Below are 21,081 nucleotides of genomic sequence, written 5' to 3'. Positions count from 1 at the left end.
CAGATACCAAAGTGTCTAAAAACCAAATCTGTTCCTATAGTTTTCCTCATTCACGAGTATGTAAATGAATCTCTCCACACACAGATATAATCAAACAGAATTATTCTGAGGTTTATCTCTTCTTCTGATGTGACCATTGTTTTGGAACCTAGTCAAAATATGTTCAAAATGCATCTATCTTCTCTTAAGAAACAATTTTTGAGTGAATGGCACTTCTTTTGCAGATGTATATTATTGCAAAGCTCTCTGTTAAATAATTCTGTGAGGCATGTTCTAGACGGTGAGGAGAGCTTTGTCCTCCATTATGAACTGAAGTGCTTTTTATTCTTGCAGCTATTCAGCACTGGAAGGGTATTTTTTGCAAAGTTCTTATAGCAACCATAAATACTTCTGCTGGAGAGACTTCCTGTTTGCTGTACTTTGCCCCATTATCAAAATACACCTTGATTTTTGTTCTGCAGAAGATGGGAGTGAAAAAAAAAAGCAGCCAGAGCAAATAAGTAATAAGGAGGATAAAAACCACCACATAACCCAGACTGATTGCTTTCTTTTTCTTTAGGAATGCATTCTTGCTTTTATAATTCAATGAGAGAGCTCTATGTATCATTATTTTTATTGACAGGGGCAAACTTTTAAGGGTAGTGGTGCATCTAGAGGTACAATATCTCCAGAGCTTCAATCACACCAGGAAACTGTTAGTTGAGAGATTTTGACCATTAGTGGTATGGGGTTTTTTATATCTGGGCTCCTGACTCCAAAGAGTGGTAAAAGAAAGGAAGAGATATACCCACATCCTCCACTAGATTTACATGGAAAATGATTTTCATGTAAAATGCAATAGAGTTGTAAACACTGCAGGAACACTTGTTAGTCACAACAGTGATGGAATTATGCTAATACAATGCTAATGCTCTGGTGTAGTTGGTATCATGCGTCTTCAGGAGCTTCTGACTTGCATGGAACTCAGTTAGGTGGATTTTTGTTTAGATCTCTGCCTGCCAGGTAATCTGATGCTGCTGAAGTTCAAGGCAGGGAGATGTAACGATGACCCCGAGTTGCTGGGCAAAGGGACCTTAAACAAGGGCACACTGAAGCCATCCTTGTTATTATTTGAGAACAAGAAACCCCAATCAGATTTTCAGGCGTGCAGCTTCTCTTGGCTCACAGAATTCACACTTAGGCAGTCTTGTGAGTTAATTCTGAAATACTTGCTTCTGGGACTAAAGGTTTCGACATGTGGAATCAGACACAGTATTTCAACTCCCTCAGTGTTGGGGAGTAGACCAGTATGGCTAGCATCATTTCAAAAGGTAATTGGAATGTTTTGCTGCTTGTTTTCCAGACTTACCCACAGGTTGGGAGGAAGCATATACTTTTGAAGGTGCAAGATATTATGTAAAGTAAGTTGAATGTTTATCACAATACTATAATTTTCAATTAGTTTGTCTAAATGTCACTGTAATTTTGAATGTGTTCCCAACTGAACCTGAATGTTGTGCTATCAATTCAAAAGGTGCATTTAAATTTGTCATACGGTATGTAACCCTTTCTTTACTGAATTCTGCACAGCTAAAACAATTTCTTGACTTTTTGTGTTTATTAAAGCTGTTTGAGGATGTAGATTCAAATGCAGTTTCTGCTATGAATGTAACCATCTGACAACAAATGGCCTTGCAAATCCTTGAATTTGTCTTTTTGCTTGACATTTGTGTGCCTACCCTCTTGTGCCATAAATGTTTTCACGAAGGCAAGATTTTACTTCATCACTGGGAGAAGAGTTCATTTCAGCCCTGTTGGCTAATTACATTGTTTAAAGCCACACTGAAGGTTTAATTTGGCCATTTTCTTTGCAGACCTCCTGCTTCTGCTTCTAGCATTGATTTCCATTATTTATTTCTTTTCTCTTCTGGTTTCAGTATGTTTTGAGGAGCACGTTCACTGTGGTAGCCTTGCTGTGTGTATTGTCTTCTTGGATTAGAGACATCAAAATCAAGCTCTTGTGTAGAAATCCAGGGGGTGTATTGGTTGGATCTGTACAAACTTCTTACAAGCTTTTCCTCTCCAGATAGTTAGTCCATTATTCCTTATCTGGAAAATTTTTAAGTGGCACCTATGTATATTTGGTTAATATGCTTCTTTTTCTTCTATTTAACAATTCACAGGCTTTTCTCAAATCATTCAGGAGTTTTTGCTCACTGCACTGTGTTTGGTTTGCTGTATTTTAATTAATAATGTCATTAGTGGGGTAACTTTTAAGAGTGAACTTTACAGATAGTTTATAGGCTGCAGGTAGGTTTTTTTCCTGTGTTGTAGTGTTGAGCACAAGGTTGCTGCTCTGTGTAAGAGGCATTGTAGGCAGCGTGAGGTGGCTGTTACACGTGTGTTTCATGGTTTATTTTATATGAGTGTGTTTGATTTGGTCCTAAACAAAAGTTGAAAACATGTACTGAAGCATAATGCTCCCAAAAATCTGACCAGAATAGGCACTGTGCTGTCTACGAGGGCAGATTATTTGTTAATAAGCAACTTGTTTTTCTGTTCTATTCTGCCTTCTTGCAATTTACATTGCAGGAGTGTTGTGTAGCAGTTGACAAGAAATACACCAGACTGAGGACAGGGATCCATTAAAAATTTCACCTCAGGAGATCTGTGCAGATTGTTAAATGATGACAAATGAGAATTAAAGAAAGCTGTGTTTGTGTGTGTATGCAATATGAAAAAAAAAAAAAAATTATTATTCTGGACTTTGAGATGCAATCTTTTCTTGTAGAAAGCCCATGAAGAGAGTGTTGGCCAGCTGTAGTAACTGGAAAATAGCAACTTGAGTTTTCCTGGAATAAACAAGTGTGTGAACAGCTGTTGTAGAGTAACTGATGCTCTTCTGGCCAGACTTACTGAGTGCTAAGTTGGTTGTGCACCCTTGTCCTTCCAAGATCCCGTGTTCAAGGTGCTGCCATAACTGTGAGGATGTGCATGGAGCTGATTGTCTCGCTGACAGCCAACAGAAAATAGCTCCGTTTGTGTTTGGAAGTTGTGCTGCCTTTGAAAACATGTTGCACAAACACTTCTGTGTGGTTTGAGAGCTGTAGGAGGATAGCAGGGATGGTGCTGTCAGGCCTGCTGAAAGGTTCACGTGGTCTGACCAGTTTGGCATCCTAAGTTAAATACTGGTTTGTTGTGTAGCGTCTCAGGCTGAATTTGAATTCCTGCCCAGTGATAGCTTCTTTTAAAGCTGTCTCGCATTCCCTCTCTGTGCTGGTGCTAGAGAGGATGTGAGAGCTAACGAAGACAGGGTGACAACGTTATAATCACTGTCTTCTAATCCTAGACACTGTAACTCCGGGTGATGTGCTGATTATAATAATTCTGGTTGTCTGAATTTTAACTACTGTGGGGCTTCTGCATGAGGGGCAAACAGCACGGGCTGTTGTGACCTTCTGCTATACAATCACCCCCACATGTGGATTTTTAACCATAACCTGCTGATTTGTGTGTACTGATTTGCTGAATGTTATTAATACCCAATTACGGCGTAATAAAGCTATGTTAAAACTAAAAAATACTGAAATTTTGTTTGTGGTTAGTTCTGGAAGAAACAGATCGTTTTATGTTCCATATGAGTTACAAAGTTACAATGAAATTAATTTTAATGTCATGGTTTTGGTGCTTCAGCCACTGAAACCTGTCTGTTGGATTCCTGCAATGTTTCCAGAGTTAGACAAGAAGGATAGTCAAGTTTCCTGATCACATAAATAATTTGACCTAAGTTCTGAGGCACAGCTTCAAATATGTGGGTTGAATAGAAATGTTTAACAACCTTCCTTTATGGTAAGATCTTATGCTAGACTGTGTTTGAAAATAAAAACCTTTTGAAAATTATTCCTCTGGTTCTTTAATAATAGGTCTTCAGTGTTCCAAGTGGGTGTGTTGCTGAATCTATTACTGTGCTTTTTTTGGCTTTGATGTAGTAAACACTGTATAATCAAATTGGGATAATGTCGAGGAGATAATCGTCAGCTAAATCTTAGCATTCCTTGGACTGGCATTTCAAACAAATGACTCAGTTTACAGACTGCATTGAAATGTGATTATTTTTAAAGGACACTCTATTTTTCTTGGGATGTGTGCACTCGGTTTCAGAATAAGTAAATACCAAACGGTGACTATTTTACACTTTTTTTTTTCTCTCCCATGGCATTGGATTTGTTCTAGTTTTAAGCTGGAAAGATAGACTACAACAGGGAGAGATAAGGGGCTGTTCCCTTTGCATACTGCGCTTTTCTTTTGGTGTAGGGTTGTCTTAGTAAGTTGATGCTAGCTAGGACTTTGACCTTTTTTGCATGTTATTTTTTGGGGTTTTTTTTGAGTAGTAGAATATTTGCTAATGACAGAATCATTTCCCCACATCCTCCTCACCTCTGGTAAACCCGAATGACAAAAGGTGTAGTTTGCTATTTGGAGTTTAAAAAAATGTGCAATGTGGTGATACCTTGTGTATGTTCTCAGGAGAGTGGCTGTATTGTTTAGGGGTTTTGTCTCTTTCAGAGTGGGAAGTCTGGGTTTGTTTAATTTACATTAGACCTGTGCACTGACAGCCCTTCACTGGCACTTGGTGGGAACTGCAGCAGTAAACTTTGCTGAAGTAGTGCTTGGTTTGGTATTTATACAACTAAACTTTTACCCAGAATATAGGGCCCTTGACTGTAGAACCAAGACATTCAATTACAACATTTGTTACTTTCAGTTAAGTGTTGAATCTTCTGTATTATGAAGTAAAACTCGTGGGGCTTGAAAATTGTGATGCAGCAAACTTGATATTTTCCTTTTGTCCTGCTTTGGGTCTCTCACTGGCCTGGTTACTTGTGCTGAGTGTATTGTGCACTTGTGAGCTCTGAAAAGTTAAGGGCTTTACCCCCAAAACACATCTAAGGTGGACAGCAGTATAGGGAGCTTAAGTTATTTAGGTTATTTATAAGTGCCTAAGGAAAAGGACCCCAAGGGACAATCCCATTGTGATCCTTCCCAGTGGTGAAGACAGACCTGGTCACAGGCCTCAGACTCCTCATCTAGGAAGATCATTGAGAATTTCCAGCTTGATCTTTTTAATATTTTGTGACGACTTCATAATCTTTAGGCACCGAAGCACTGGGTTTGAGTACTATAAAATTACATAAATGTGTATGTGCATTTATGTATTTGCATAAGAAACCCCTGTTGTTGGTTAAAACGACCCAATGATCTAAACTCAAGCATTTGCTTCCTTTTCTTGCATTTTTGATTCTCATTGCAGTAGTTCTGAATACATATTCAATATTTATGTAATTTTTTGTTTTCCTTTCCAAACAAGGGTTATATTATTTAAATTACTAATTTATCAAATAAGGTTGTTCTAAAAATCATTCCAAATAGAATATTTGTGGAATTTTGCATCAGTCTGCCTAGGTTGGCTTCTACAGAAGTACTATTAGGTAAGCTGTTTGCATGTTAGAATTTGATTTTTCTCAACTTTGCTGTAGGACTGACACTTTTTGGGCAGTACAAAAGCTGACTGCAGAAGTTCTTAAAAACTCAAAGAATTAAGAGGGTTGAAGTTTCATTTTTAGGGTTTGCTCTTGAAGTTTACCTTTTTCTGTGTTCATCAGGACAGTTTTTTCCCTGTTGCTAGCTGAATCAAGGCATTGGCAAACCCTGGCCACAGCCAAGGTGAGCCCACTGTTGCATCAAACAGAGGTTTTGTGTGCTTTTATAGAGCCTTTTTGTCAGTGCAGGTTTGTTTATTGTAGACATGTAGCTTGAAAATTGGGAAGGCAAGAAAAATTTATTAAGTGATTAAAAGGGATAAGATCTGGTTCAGCTCTGAGTTTCTATTGTTTACTAAAATAAACCTGTGCTCATTGAAAATTCAGCTTTCGTTTGAACCTTTGTCTTTTATGTGCATTCTAAAGACCCTTTCCCATTCAGATGAGAGTTTCTCCAGAAAAATCAAAGAACAACCAGTAGTGTTTGCAGAAAAGCCCTTTCTTGAAAGGAAATTGGAATTTGAGAAAAATACGAACAGATCAAACAGTTTTTCTCCAGGACTGAAAAATCGCAGTGTTCCTCCTGGAAATTTAGTTCTTGTTACCTCTAACCTTTATTTTACTAAAATGAAGAATAAACTCAATTCTTTTTCTTACACGGTGTGACCTGTAGGTCAAATAATGGTGTGTGGGTGAACTGGGACGTAGCTACAAGCTACCCTGTGCCTTTTGTAGTGAGCAAAGCTGTTCAGATAAGGAGAACTTTTTTGGGAATGCCTGCACATTTATTATCTGTTTTAACATTTGCTTCTTTCTTCCACTGAAATATTTCGAGAACCAAAAATACCGCAAAGCTGAAGCTGGGTGTGGAGGTGGAAGGATTCTAGGCACAGGAAGAGATGGGTGTGGGTCAGAGGAGAGGTGGGACTGCATCCAAAAAGCAGCTTCTTATGGGTTGGATGTGGAAGGACAAGGCTGTAGGTAGTGCTGTAGTGCAGGGGAAGGCTAAAAGGCTGGGAGCAGTTGTAGAAAGGGAAAGAGTGGAGAGACAACCAGGCAGGAAGGAGCAGTGGCAAGTCAGGAAAAGGAGTGGGAGCTGATTTCCTAGGAGCAAACTTAATGGGATTTCTCCCAGAGGGAAGGGTGGCAAAAGTTCACCCTGCAAAAACAAGTTGTCTGACTCGTGTGCAGGTCTGGAAGGGCCCATTATCCCTGGCTTAGGAGTCTGTTTCAAAGTTAGTCTGGGAGGTGGAATACCAAATGTGAACGTTAGGAATTGCTGTGCTTCTGAAGGATCTTTTTGCCTATGACGTGTGTGGTTGATATTTTGAGCTGTCTCTTTCCTGCAGTGTGTTTCTAAATTGGGCAATACCTTAAATGCTTCAGTTTCACTGAGAAAGACTTGAAAGCATGAGAGAATTTACTGATTTTTTTTAAAATCCTTACCAAGTTTTTCAACACTTGTAAGAATTGATGAGTAGTTATTTAAAAATACAAAAATACCTATACATGAGTAGTCACATGGACACTGAAGTCCATGAGAAAGATATTGAAGACACTCAAACTTTTTTGATATTTGTTAACAAATGAGTAAATTGGTCTCTAGCTTTAGATCCTTGTTTTTGAAGTGTAAAGATCTTTTCCCTAGGTTTGGTCTTTTTTTGGTGATTAAGTACTACTAGCAGATAAAGTGGATATACTCTACATTTATTACAGTGAAGTGAATTCTTACGTGGTCTTTCATGTGTGAAGGATGGCAAAAAGCAGAGGAAATGCTCATCAATCAAAACTTTCATGTAGGTGGTTGCTGCAGTGTTTAATAAATACAGTAGTACATTTTTTTCCTCCAAGCCCTCCCCACTTTGCAAAAAAAATATAATTGATGTGCCTTTTTAAGGCTGATTTTGGGGCACATACCTGTATTTCATCTTCCTGTTGTGTCTGGGTGCTGCACAGGTTCTTTTTCTCTTCCCCACCTTGGTACCATATCCTGCAGCACCTGGAGCTGAGGGACACTTCCATAAACCTCACCTGGTGCCTTGTGAACTACTCGTTGTAGCTCTGTTTGCTAGAGCTTTTACAGGTCCAAATTTTACCTGGTGCCTTTTATGTTCTGCTTTTGCTTTAAAGGAGTTGCACCCTCTTTTCTTTTTTAACCCTGTGGTCTGACAGAGTTTTGTTGTGCTGATCAAACCCGGTGTCTGTTGTGGTGTTGCGCCAAGCCTGTTTTTCCTGCACATGTTTATGTTACCCCAGCTCTTATTCTAATGAATTACACTTCATTAAACCTGAGATACACTCGGGCTGGCAGTGCAGAGCACTCCTCAGTTCGCTTCTGTGTGCTTGTGAGAGGGGGAGAAGGCTCTTGTGGAGCTTCAGGCAAAGAAATCCTTGCTGGAAGCGAAGCTCCACAGCCCTGACTGCTGGGATTCCTGCCAGCGTGGTGCCTGGATGTGTGTTCTTTTCTGTGTTTCAGTAAGTAAATACCTAAATTTAAACTCTTTCCCCTTCTCTCTCTCTCTCCCTCCTCCCTTGCCTTCTTTCTTTGGAATGTGTGAGATAACCATGCCTTGCAGCTCTCTCCTTGCATTTGCTTGAAGGTGAGGTGTTCTCTGACAGCGATGGTGAGGAGGGAAGAAGCTGCATCAGTGGTGGCCATCAGAAGTAGAAATTTGGGGATGGGAACTTGACAGCAGAGGCACTCCAGTAAAACTCTGCTTCCCAGTGCTGGGTAGGACAGGGAGGTCTGCTTAAATGCTTGGTTGAGAAGTTTCATCTCTTCTTCATCTCTGCTCCAGACCTATGAAACTTGAATTGAATACTTACTTGAAATCTACGGGGTGGGGAAAAAAGGGTTTTTAAGACAGTATTTTGAATTTCTGTGCGGCCTGTGATTGTCTTGAAGCTTTATATAAGCAATTAAGAAAACACTTGCATATTCAGGAGGTTCCACAAACTTAGTTCTTCATGGCTTTCTCCAGTGTGATTTAGTAAGAACAATTATTTGTAAGGAAAGGTATATTGCCAAGCAACCTAACCTTTAAAATTGGCTCCCTGTTTTTACTTCTTCCAGAATCTATAAAAAATCATGTTTAATAGAAACAAGTGCTTTAAAAATAAATCTTGTGTTTTATTAACTGGAAATGTTTCAGTGTGTCAGACCAGGCAAGAGAGGTCCTAGTAGGAAAAGGTATTTGGAAGCAAAATGCCTGGTGAAAGCTCCAATTTTCAAATGCCATCTTTGCCATCTTTCCACTCCATTATTTCCTGGAAGCTTTTATCATCTACTCCCTGAATAAGTAGGATACCGTAATTGCACAAATCCTGCAAAAATACAGCTTTGGATTTTGTTCTGAGCTGTACTACTAGCAAAATTCTGTCATTTTGGATTTTTTTTTTATTCCCTATTTTTTTATTTAATCCTGAAGATTATGCAGCTCCTGACCAATGTCTGTAAGATTTATCATTTTTGAAACTATTTTTGACATGAGTAAAAACATGTGATGCATAAGCTAAAATTTTTTTTTCAGTGAACTTGGTGTATAAAAAGGACAGAAATCTCTCTTTTAAATAAAATTTTGTGAGCAACAGGAATAAACACGTGGTGCTCTCAAATGCTTATGGTGAAAAACAAAACCTTTTAATCTTATTTACTTGAATGCCTGAAAGAGTAACTTGGTTTCCTCTTGGCTAAGACTGTGAGATGGAGGGTTTTGTTGTGGATTTTAAATTTTGTTCACACCATTTTGTAGGGTTACTTTTGTCTTTTTTGATGTACAAGGAAAATCCTCTAGATGAATATAAAAGTCTTTGGTTGGAATTTTTTGTAAGGTTTGATGCAAGGTTGACAAAGAAAGTTGCAAACAAAAATACATGTTTGAGCAATCAATGTCATAAGATCAAGTTTTCATTTTAATGATGAATTTTAATCAGAAGAATGATGCAAGCTAAACCTCATTAGATATTCATATCATCTGTTCTGATCTGAAATCTCTCTTGTGGTACAAACTCATCTCTGCTTGATGTGGGGATCTGTTGCTTACATGGTCTGAAACACTGAAATATTTTCAGTTGGTAAAGCACCCAAATGTTACTAATTTATTTTTTTTTTCAATTAATAGCATTTCAGCTTCTGCTGATTGATCCATCTTCTTTGTTGTATCAGCAGAGTTAAAATAATTTGACTTTTGAAACAATAAAATTTTAACTTGTTTAATTGAAACCTAAAAATATCCCTATTACATTGAATTTTGGAGGAGTATGTCACTAAAGCTACCCTAATCTCCTCCTCCTCAACCTTGAAATGCTGTGAGGATGAGGCTGGAAGGAAGCAGAGTGTGAATTGTGCTAACCCTGCTGCAAAAAGTGTTTTATTTCCTTCGTACTCCTCTTCCTCTTGTATTTCTTCATCTGCAACTCCTGTCTGTCTGACAATTCAATAACTAAATGAAAGGGTTTTTTCCTGTAAACTGAATTTAAAAGTTTCCCAGGTTTAGGATTGCCACATTAGTGATGGCCACAAAGAGGAGGGTTAAAGGAAAGTTTTTTGTTCTTTAGAGCAGATAAAGTGACAACAAAACCATTAAATTTGCCTACTTTTCTAGCTGAATGTATTGCACAGTGCATAGTACACAGCATAAAAAGTGTCATTTTAGAATTACTTAGATGAGTGATGCCTAGTAGTATGGTAAAGTGACTTCTGGTTAAATGCAAATCTAATGAAAGGGTATCCTTTTGGTCTTCCTGTTACCACTAGTGTTTATATCTTACATCTATAGATACATATATATTTATATATGTCTACAGAACACATTGTTCTTTATGTATCTTCTACAGACCACCCACTCCCAAGTTTCTTACCTGGAACATTTGCATTTTACTTCACTTCCAAGGTATAATAAAAATCTGAACCTTTTCCTGAAGTGCTCTTTATTCTTGCATTCTGAGCTATGCACTTTGCAATGTGCTTCAGAACTGAGCTCACTCTGTGGTTTTCATCCAACTTCAGGTGAAAGTGCCAAACCTGTCTAACAAGAAATTCGGGATTTCTGGTGCCTCTGATTGCTCATTTTGTGGTTCAAAACAACAAAAAGTGCTATCAAATTCAGCAATTCAAATACCAGTGTTTTATCCTGTTCATTATAATCTTTTGTTTGGGTGACTGCTGCCTCAAAACATTTTTGAGTTCAGATATGTAAGTTCTTTGAAAATCTTGCTGTTTGGTTGCTGAAAGAGAACTAGAAGTGAGACATAAACAGAAAACAGTCTGTTGATTAAAGTGGTGATGTCCTATTAGGCTCTAAGTGGGGTTTCACAGCCCTCCATGATTTAAGCAAAGATTGCATCAGGCTGAGGAGTTGGAATTATCAGCATCCTGGTTTTAAATAAGAGGTGGAGGAAGTCTTTTGCTCAGTAATGGAGTTGTTTTTTCTTTCTGACTTTTAGTGATGCTGTTTTTAAGTCATTAGTGCAGACAGAGACTTCTCAAACTTTTAATGAGGATTGAAGGTACCATCATTTTTGTCAAGTATTGCAATCATTAACTTACACAAGAGCTCTTGCTTTTATTATTTTCCTTGAAAAACTGCATTGTGCAATTTGAAACAGGGTTTTAAAATGCGTTCTGGTAACTTAAGGCTTTTATTTATTTTTTCAAGGAGCTGAAGAAATGAATCTGGCTCTGGTTCAGAACCTGTGTGTCTCATACACTTTCACCAGGCCTGGTATATAGGAGATTATGTTGCTGGCAGAGTGAATCTGTAAAGAATAAGCAAAATTTTTCACTTGTTTGAAGATGGGTTAAGCACCTCTAAGAAATACTGGAGGAGAATTTGTGGAAAATTGGCTCCTGTATTCCTGTCTAATTTCTTTGCAGCGCTAGGAACCTAAATTGCAGTGAATGGAAGTGAGCAGGTTTTGGATTTAGCAGCTGGGTTCACCATGTGTCCCTCTTAGGAGTGGAGAGGGGATGGTCAAAAGCAGAGCTTATGGAGGATTTTATGGTCTGGGTTGGTTTTTTCTGTCTGAATTTGACATAGACATGTCAACCACAACAAAAAATAAAATGCAATGCAGACAAAGCTGCAGTTGGCAGCTGTTAATTTGTTTTGATCAGAGGCAAATATTTCAAGTCTTCTGATCAGTTTATTTTCCTTGAGCTAAAGTAATTTGGTTTTTTAGTAGTCTAAAAGCCTCTCTGCACTATTGGTTTGGAAAAAAAAAATAGGGATTTATTTATATCAGAAAAACAACTGTCTCCAAGTCTCTGTCTCTTCAGTTCTTCCCTTCTTCTGCTGTTTGACCTTCTCTTTCTCTTCCTTTTTATTTTATTTCTGTGTACGTGCCCTTATTGTTCACCCTACTATTTTCACTGTTACTCTGCTTGCTTCTAGCACTGGTAGCTCAAGTAGTGTTAGACATGATCTTCCCCAGTTGGACTGCATGCCAGATTTTCCTAAGGGGAATGTAAATACTGCGAGGTCAGTGCAGTATCAAATGCCTGCAGCCTGAAATGAACCCAGCAAGATTTTCTGCTGTTCAGTCAAAATTAAAGCCTGCTCAGGATACGCTGCTAACTGTTGAAAAGTTGAGACTTTGAATTGTGTATTAAGCTTTACAGATGTTTAATTTCTTTTTTTTATTATTTTAATTAAGCGTACTTTTTTTCCCCTAAAGTAAGTGTGCACTAGGGACTACTCACTAGAATTGTGGTAATTAACAGATATGTTTAGAAATCTCTCTCTGTAAATTGATGGATTAGATTACTTGATTTATTTATAAAAATGAGGAAGAGGTGTATGTGTGTGCATGCTCACCTGCAACATATTTAATACAGTGACACTTAAACATTCAACTAATGTGCTGTGAATAGCAAATAAAATCTTCAGCCCATCTATTCCTCTGTTTTTCCCCTCACCTCCTTCACTCTTCCCTTTCTCCCTGAAAAAGGATGGAGAGGGGTAAACTCACATGGCAGAGCTAAAACAAATCGTTCTTTATGACTTTCTCCTGTACTTCAAACAGCCTGCTGGTCATTCTTTCGAGGGAGAATTGCACCCTGTGATTCCTTCCCATCAGTGATGCTCTTTAATTTGCCTTATGATAGTTTGAATTGCTTGGTAGGGGCCAGTACTTCTTGTTTTACAAGGAGTGGAAGTAGAGATTAACAATTGAACTTTAGGGGTTTTTGCTTTGTAGGGCCGCTGTCATTAGACTGACATACTTTAGTTCTATTTGTCTTTCAGACTGTTGTCTGTGAAAGACTGGCTATGAGTTTGGGGAAGAATCTGTCTAATTGAAGAAATTAGAAGAAAATAATCTTTGAATGTTAATAGACAAGCCAGGGGTTGAGTTGTGTTTTGGTATTTTCTGTTGGCACACCATGGCAAGACTGATTCTTTCTCCGTTTCTCTCCAGGTCTCTTAGATGTCTTGGTAATGTCACTGTGATAACAGAAAAATAAGATTTGTGGTCAGGGAATTTTTGTTGTTTTTTTTAAAGTCAAAGCTGTTTTCTTCTTGGGAGGAGATAAATAGTGTTGTAGTCATTAGATAAGTCCTTACTGCTTCACAATGTTTTTGTTATGTTCCTGGTAAAGTTTCATGGTTTTGTCTTGGAGACTTCATGATACTCAGATGAAGGAATATTTGGTTATTAAATGCTACACTTTCATTTTCTCAGTGGATTGAAGTGGGTATTGAAAATAACTGTTAGAGGTATTGATGAAAAACTACAGTGCTGAACACAGAATAAAACAGATTTTAAAATGAAAAGCATTAGTAGCTGTCATGTAAGCAAAGTAGTGTTAAGTTCAAATGAATACATTAGGAAATACTCATTCTGAAGCAAAGATGAATGCATTATGGAGTGTAAAACTATCTTTCAAGAACAGCACTAAAATACATTCCTTGAACAGCTTTATTAATACTTAGTTTTGTGCCACTGGACAGCATTTTTTACTAGAAATAATTTACTTGGGAGATCAACATTTCATACCTTTTCTCTCTAAAAATGAAAAGATAAAACACCTGTGTGCTGGTAGGCCCTTGCTTAAAATATTCAAGTGAAAACTCAGGCTATTAGCTGTGAAGGAGTAGGAACAGGTCATCTATCAGTGAGATAAAATGAAAAGCTATTGATGATACTTAATAGAAGAATATATATGTGGTGTTTTTTGTTGTTTATGTAATGATATAATAGGAATTTCCAATGTCCATTTGAAAATGATGGGAATCTCATCAGGATTACAAGAAGTCTGGCATGTGGCTGGCTGGGATTTGTGAGGTTGGTTGGTTGGTTTTTTACAACACTTTGCAGCAATGCTGTTGAATTGGGTGTTGGAAACACCAATAAGTGCCTGATTTCACCATCTGGGTTGGCTGAGGTTTGGGTTCTGGAGCTGCCTGAGTGAACAACACGATGTCCCTTCAGCTCATCATTGCATCACTGATCTCCCTGGTCTGATTCTGTAACCCCAGCGTTTCTTTTGGGAAAGATCCAATATTGTCGGCTGAGATGTCTACAAGGGAATGTAGTTTCCAATGTTTGGTTTTTTTGGGTTTTGTTTTTTTTTCAATCAAGTAGAACATTGATCTTTTTTAGAGGCTTCTTTTGAAGTGTTTAATGATTCCTCCTCATGAGGTGTGATGATTAAACGTAGCATCCCTGTGCATCATTAAAACTTGAAAAAAAAGTGCTGATACTTGTTTTTCATTTCAGTAGGAAAGGGTGGTTGCATCTGCTGTCTTTTGTACAGCTCTGTGCCCTGCAAGACACGTTTTCTTCTCATTGCTGAGTGAAAAATATCTGGTGAAAGGCTCTGAGAACAACAGGTGTTCCGTCAGCGCGTTCACTGAGCGCGCTTTGGGATGACTTTGGAGCATCACCTCTGTGGTGTTGCCTCTCTGCAAACCACTGGCAGCTCTGAATTCTCTGAAATCTGTATTTAAGCAATTTGTCTGCACCCCTTTTCTGTAGGTTAAGCTTTTCCTGGTCAGTGAAGATGAATTCTCAGAGTTTTGGGAGGAAGTTCTCATTCTTGAGAAGGTGGCTGCAGCACCTCTACTCCAGGTGCACTTTCAAGTTGCATCTGTTAGATTTTGTCATCTTAAATAATTGAATCCAAAAGGAGAAGAATTCTTTATCATCCCTAAAATTATCTGGGGCTTACTGGCAAATACTTTCCTCATATACAGTTTTTTAATAACTATAAACCTAGCTTTTTCTTTGGATGGGGAGATTAAACTGAAAGCAGATAATTGTTTCAAATCCCGATCACACCGCAGACAGTAAAATCTTATGTCTGAGCAACCACTAGAATATCATCATGGAAAAATTAAAGTTACAGGAAATTATGTTGCTGTGGAAAAAATAATTTGCTTTATTCCCACAGGCACTAATTATCAGGGCTCTAAACTGAAACTTGTACTTTTCTGCAAAGGATCATTGTAAGGAAAACATAATCAAGAGCCACTAAAATCTCTGGTCTTGTTTTTAGAGATAAGTTGTGCCATTTCACTGGTTGCTTTCCAAATTATGTATTGAAATGGTAAAACAAAACAAAAAATTTTTGCTTGGCTGAATTCCACATAATGGTACATTCTTAACACCAAGCACTCAAATAAAAGAGGTGGAAATGGAGAAGAATGTAATTTCATAATACATTTCCATAATTTAGCAACTTGAGTTTACTATGTTTTTAAATACTTGATATTTTTTTGATATTTTTTTTTTTTTTAAATTTGCATACAAAACCACTGCTCGTGTTTGTTCACTTTTCAAAGCATCTCAGCTTTTTATGCTCTTTAGGCCATGTTTTGTACTGCACAAAATACCATGGAAATGTTAGTTCTAGAGTTCTCTGGTGACACTGCCTTGAGCTATTTTTGATTTCTGTTCTGGTGATTCTTTGGACCACCAAAAATTATGTAAGACCATTGCTAGTTTGTAAGTAATCATTGGACATTTAATAATTTTTTTTTATATATATATATATTTATTTATTTATTTATTTACTTGCTCGAGGCGTAATAAAGAAGAGTATATAAATATTGTGTGTGGAATGAATGATCTTTGAAGCTAGGATTTTGTTTTCAGTAATTTGCTATACTCTTCCAGTGCTCCTACTTTGATTCACCTGGTGCTAATGGCCAGGGTAATAATTTGGGGAAAGCTGACTCATGTAAAGCTGAGGAGGTGCAGCTCCCAAAAAAAAAGAGAATGGTTTAGAGTAGGAGCTGATGTGCATCAGTAACTTTAGAGATGTAAATATTTTGTGAGTTACAGCAGTAAACAGGGAGCTCTTGGGGAAGAGGCAGCATCCCTCTGAATGGACACATTTCTTCAAAATAAAACTTTTAATGGAGGAAAGAAAATATCTACAAGAAAGATTGTTTCTCCAAATGCTCAGGAGTAGGATTGATGAGCAGTCCTGGCAGCTGAGGAGAGAGTGATGAACACCCTACATGAAATTAGGACAGGAATTTACATACAGGAGCTGTTTCCTTTAAGCTGAGAAGAACAGCAGTGTTTTCAAGATATGACCTGTCTTGGCAGTAGATGAACTGAATAGTGTGAATTCATCAAAAGTTTATGTATCTTTGTAACCTGTTTTGAGGCTGCTGAAGTGGTTGATGTTAAATATTTTACATGGCTCAGCTCTCCCTTTTAAAGGATTTTATTTTTATCTAACCAAAATTAACCATCTGCTTGTCAGAGATTGTTTTGCCACAAAAACAGATTAAAGCTTTTCATTGCGGTGCAAGATTAATAGGTGGAAGAATATGAAGTTAGAGGCCAATTAAAATATTTTCTTGGTTACCCTGTATAGGTAGTCAGCATTAAAAAAAAATAAAAAGAGATGTGTAATGGCATTCTATAGAGAATTTATTTTGGTAAATGTTTTTTCCTCTTTATATACTTGTTCATTTTGACTGCTTAATTGATTTTCTTCTATTTTACTTATTTTTATTTTGTTTGCCCATTTGCCTGGGGAGAGGGACTTTTTGAAATTAAAATAATAGCCAAAAAATGCACATCTGTGTAGTGTTAATACTGGTTCAAGGTTTATAGTTGACACGTAGGGTTCATTCTTTAGGTACTGACTTGAACACTGAAATCCCTTTCTTTGCAGATTTTACCACTGGTTTCTTTAAAAAATGAATTAAAAAAATATAAGAATCTGTTTCTTATTTAAGATAACTAGGAAGAAAACTGGCCTCTCACTTTAAATGTGTCAAGGTGAATACTGAATTCAGCAGTAACACACAGTACAGAGGAGTATCAGCTCCATATTCTTTCAGACTTTCAAAGATTTTCAAATACATCCCAACTGTTGTCAATTGTGGTACAGATTTTTTGTGAAGCAGGCACTAAAATTAAAATTTAATTTTGAGTTAAACAACAGCTTGTGCTTGTTTTTGGTTTTTTTGTTTGGTTTTTTTTTTGTTGTTTTTGCCCGATGTGATTTGAACCTCTTCAAAGGCAACCTGCAGATAATAGATGTTATTTTATCACTTCAGCTTATGGAGCCACCAGGTCCTAAATTTTAGTGATGACTTTCCAAAGGTGGATGAGTTGGATGTTTGGGTTTTTCTTTTCCTCTTTATGTCTCCTTTTGAGCCAGTATCTTAATTGAATCTTTTATTTCTACTTTGCTAAAATTAACTTGGAGCAAATGTTGCTTCTTTAATGGCTACTCCTGTGGTTTGAGTGAGGAAATTCTGCATGCATTTAAAAAAACTTCACAATGCAATTATATCAATTTGTTTCCTTATTGGTATTTCTAGTGCTTAGAGAGTCATAAGCTGTTCAGGTGAGTGGGTATATTTAATAATTTCATTTGAAAAGTAAAAACTGCTTTTTGATTCTTAGGTGTGCTCTTTTTTGTCACAGTGCCACTGCTTTTCACTGACCTTTTCATGCAAGGATTTCTGGTTCTTTTTAACAAGATTTCCTTTTCCTATTTGAAAGGCAGCACTACTTGCTCAAATTCGATTGATATCTTCGTGATGCTAAGCTTATGAATTGACAGAATTGCATGCCCTCAGGATAGGAAAAAATGTAATCTATTGATATTTGGATTATATTTTATCACTTTCATTTAGGAGAAGAAGCAGAAGCTATGGCCTTCATCCACAGTGCAGAGAGAAAACAGGCTTCTTAAAATCAGACTCCAGCAGGAAAAGTCATGTGGCTGTAAAGGCCTAACATCTGAAATAATATTGTTCCAGTTCAGCGAGCTTAGTTTTATGCTAAAGCAGTACTGGTTTAACAGGAAAATGATATAACAGGACTAGAGACACAGAGGAGTTTGACAAGGGTGATCAAAGATGGAAGAGCTTCATTTGAGGAATGCCTGCAATTCCTCACTGAGGGCTGTTGTGGAGAGTGCAGGTCTTCAAAGTTAGAAATAGTAAAGTGAAGAACAAGTAAAGAACGTGTTTGCTGTGTGTTCCACTAAGAGAGCTACCAGGAGGAATCACAAATCAAGAAGAGCTGGCCCTTGTGGCTGATGTTCCAAAGGTCTGAAAGAAATGCCTGTCATTCAGGAAAGTGGCTGAAAACACGTGGAAAGTGTAGCTTGGGATGGTGTAGGCTGGAAGTCTTCAGTCATGGAATCCTGTGGTCACTCCTTTTGTTTGGTGTCCCACTTCTGAACATTGGAGTTGCCAAAACAAGGCATCCCTGTGCATCCCTCCCATCCTGATGGGCTGTCCCAGGTGTTTGCTGCTGATCACAGCACTGCTGTGTGGCTCTAACCTAGTTCAGCAGCTCTGGAGAGCAACGTTAATTACCAGGGTATAAATATTAATTTACTAGGAGTAAATGAGAGGAATGTTGTTTTAATTATGGCGCTGCAGGTACTTAGAAATGGTCTTGCAGAGTATCTCTGGCTGGTATCTTATCACTAAAGCTTTGATGGATGCTGTGTGTGCACAAAGCATGGCTGCATGCTTAATAGTTTGCTTATAGTAATGTTTTGGCTTTAACTTGTTTTGAAAATAAACTGTGTAAACATGAAAATCTTACTGATCTTCCTACTGAAGCTTTACTACACACACAGATTTAATGAGAGAAACATAAAAGTTATGAAATCATTAGATACTGTCTGCTGGCTGAGTATTGATTCAGACTGGTGTAATTGACTTTTTGCACAAAGGGGTTTGGGTGAATGAGTTGGAACCTGGCAAAGAGGTTTTAAAGCTGAATTTTTTTTCAGATTATAAATGGATTTGAAGTATTAAACTTGTACCTGCTTTCAGAAATCCTATGAGATCATTTTAGAGATAGTAGGAGATTAATTTAGATGATACAAGCTTGGGGAGGGTAGAGTAAGATGCTTACAACAGTCTAAATGATGAAATATTTACTTACTTGAAAAGAAAATCTTCTCTTTTTCTCTCCCTTTCTTCCCAAAAGATCCATTTTATCAAAGCACATGGGCATCTGAAGAATGATTTTTCTTCAACTCTAGATCAGTACTTGGATTATTAGGAAGTAACTATCTTTTCTATATTGTTCTCTAAAGAAATAAATTCTTTGGAAAATGTAACAAGTGGGACATAAATGTTGTAGAGGTTTAATCGTAATTCAGACAACATTTTTCTCTAAAGTTAGGGATTTGGATTTTTTTCCTTTTAACTAGTGAAGCAATGAATTTATTTGAGTAATGAATCCAGAAGCTTTTTTTACCTATGGATCTCAGTGTTGGTCACCTCTGAAAATGAATTTCTGTTTTCCTAAGCAAATAGTGTCAGAATACAAAGTTGCATATTCCTAAAATCTGACAGCCAAGTACTTACCTTAGTATTGCTAATACTAAGTGTATTTACAGTGTAAATCACTGTGGGTTGTATACACACAACTCCAAAAGGGTTTGGAGGACAAGAACCCTCTGTTAGAAGGTTCTGTGAAAGGTTTAATGTTTTGGGCTCAATATTATCTCATGTTATCAAACAGAACAGAAAACCTGGGGTGTTTTTTCCTATTTAGACGTTTGGAAGAGTAGAAATACAGATTACTGGTCTGACACAAATTATGGGTTTTGTTGTTAAACTGCATTTGTGGGGATAGACCTGTAAACTTCCTCAAAGGATGGGAATCAATTCCTAAATTTGCTGGATGTGCCACTGGAATATCTTTAAAATATGAAGAAAATGCTCTAAAGAGAATTTAGCTGGTGAAAGCTGCTTAGTGTACTGTACCACCAGCTGGATTCCCACTGTAGGGTTTATGCACTTTTAATGATTTCTCATTTGGGTTGGGAGGAGAAAGATTAGGAATAAGTATCTAATAGTACTGGAAACCTGGGTTCTCATGTGATCTAGTAAACAAGAGAGAACTGAGTAACAAGAGTATTGGAAACGAACACTTTTAAAATAAAGTTTGTTTCTTTAAGTTGTTTATCACCAGAAATTAGGTTGTGAAGCTTCTACCAACACTGCCTGAATTAAATCCTACCACGTATTCAGCAAAGCTTTTAAAGCCATTTGGTGGCTTTTTTTACATGGTTGTCCATTTCTGAAGAGAGAATAAGAAAATAACAAAACTGAAGAATAGCCAAGTGAGCTTCCAAATGCTGATAAAGATCTTGCCATGCTTTCCCAATTTTCAGGCTCTTTAATTTGGACTGGTTTGTGACTACTCCTTATCCAAAAAGAAGTCAGTTTAAATCCTGAGAAACAATAGAAGAATTGTTTGGCAGAGAAGCCAGCAGCCAGTATCTTGGCACTACCTTCAGCTTTTTAAGCCAGGTTGCTGACAGCAAAAGCACGAACAGAACTTTGAAAAAAAAGTTAAAGATCTCCAGTCTTCCAGAAGCAAGTCTAAATGGAAAATGGACTCCACTCTAGAGAGATTACAGCTTTCTATGCAGTTACTTTAAAATTCTTCTGCATAAAATAATGACACTTGAAAACTATTTTTATCTAAAAATAGTTTTTGTTTTATGTGCAAGCTTTTTAGCTCACATAATTACTTGCACCTAATCTAATGTGATGGCCTGTCCTCATCAAAAATTATTGGGGTGCAGCTTTCTAATTTTCATTCTCTGCAAAAAACTCTTGGGACCTAATTCTTGCAGAACTCCTTGTAATAGCTGAAGAAATTGGAATACAGGAAACAACACAAGGAATTTGACATAACTTAGAAGTTATGTCAAAAGCTGCATTTGTCAAAGCAGCATTTGCTTTCTGCCACTGTTTGATGTATAATTTTTGAGCAAGCTTGAAGCAATGGTGAATTGAGGCCACTTTAATTGCTGACAGTATGAAATGTGTAATCAGAATAGGGGAAAGATGACAATGGATGTTCTTCAGGCTCTGCTGTACAATTATGTATTGTAGAATGGCTTGGGTTGGGAGGGACCTTAAAGACCATCCATGGGCAGGGACACCTTTCACTGTCCCAGGTAGCTCACAGCTCCATCCAACCTGGCCTTGGACACTTCCAGGGATGGGGCAGCCACAGCTTCTCTGGGAACCCTGTGCCAGGGCCTTACCACCCTCATAGTACAGAATTTTTTCCTAATATCCAATCTAAACCTACTCTCTGTCAGTCTGAA

At 37.5% G+C, this 21,081-nt stretch overlaps 1 protein-coding gene across 7 annotated transcripts in view; it reads left to right on the top strand.

Annotated features, from left to right (window-relative positions):
* The first annotated feature begins 1,345 nt into the window (after nucleotides 1-1,345).
* Nucleotides 1,346-21,081, top strand: part of PLEKHA5 (pleckstrin homology domain containing A5) — a 166,657-nt gene continuing 146,921 nt past the window's right edge. For all 7 annotated transcript variants that reach the window (XM_019006721.2, XM_015628348.2, XM_019006720.2 and 4 more), the window contains exon 1: nucleotides 1,346-1,400. The gene's annotated coding sequence lies outside the window, so the exon portion shown is untranslated. The remainder of the gene's footprint in view (nucleotides 1,401-21,081) is intronic.

This window comes from Parus major, chromosome 1A, assembly GCF_001522545.3.
Source record: "Parus major isolate Abel chromosome 1A, Parus_major1.1, whole genome shotgun sequence".
Taxonomy (NCBI): domain Eukaryota; kingdom Metazoa; phylum Chordata; class Aves; order Passeriformes; family Paridae; genus Parus; species Parus major.
The sequence above is the reverse complement of the archived record's forward strand: the minus strand, read 5'-3'. Positions and strand labels throughout refer to the sequence as shown.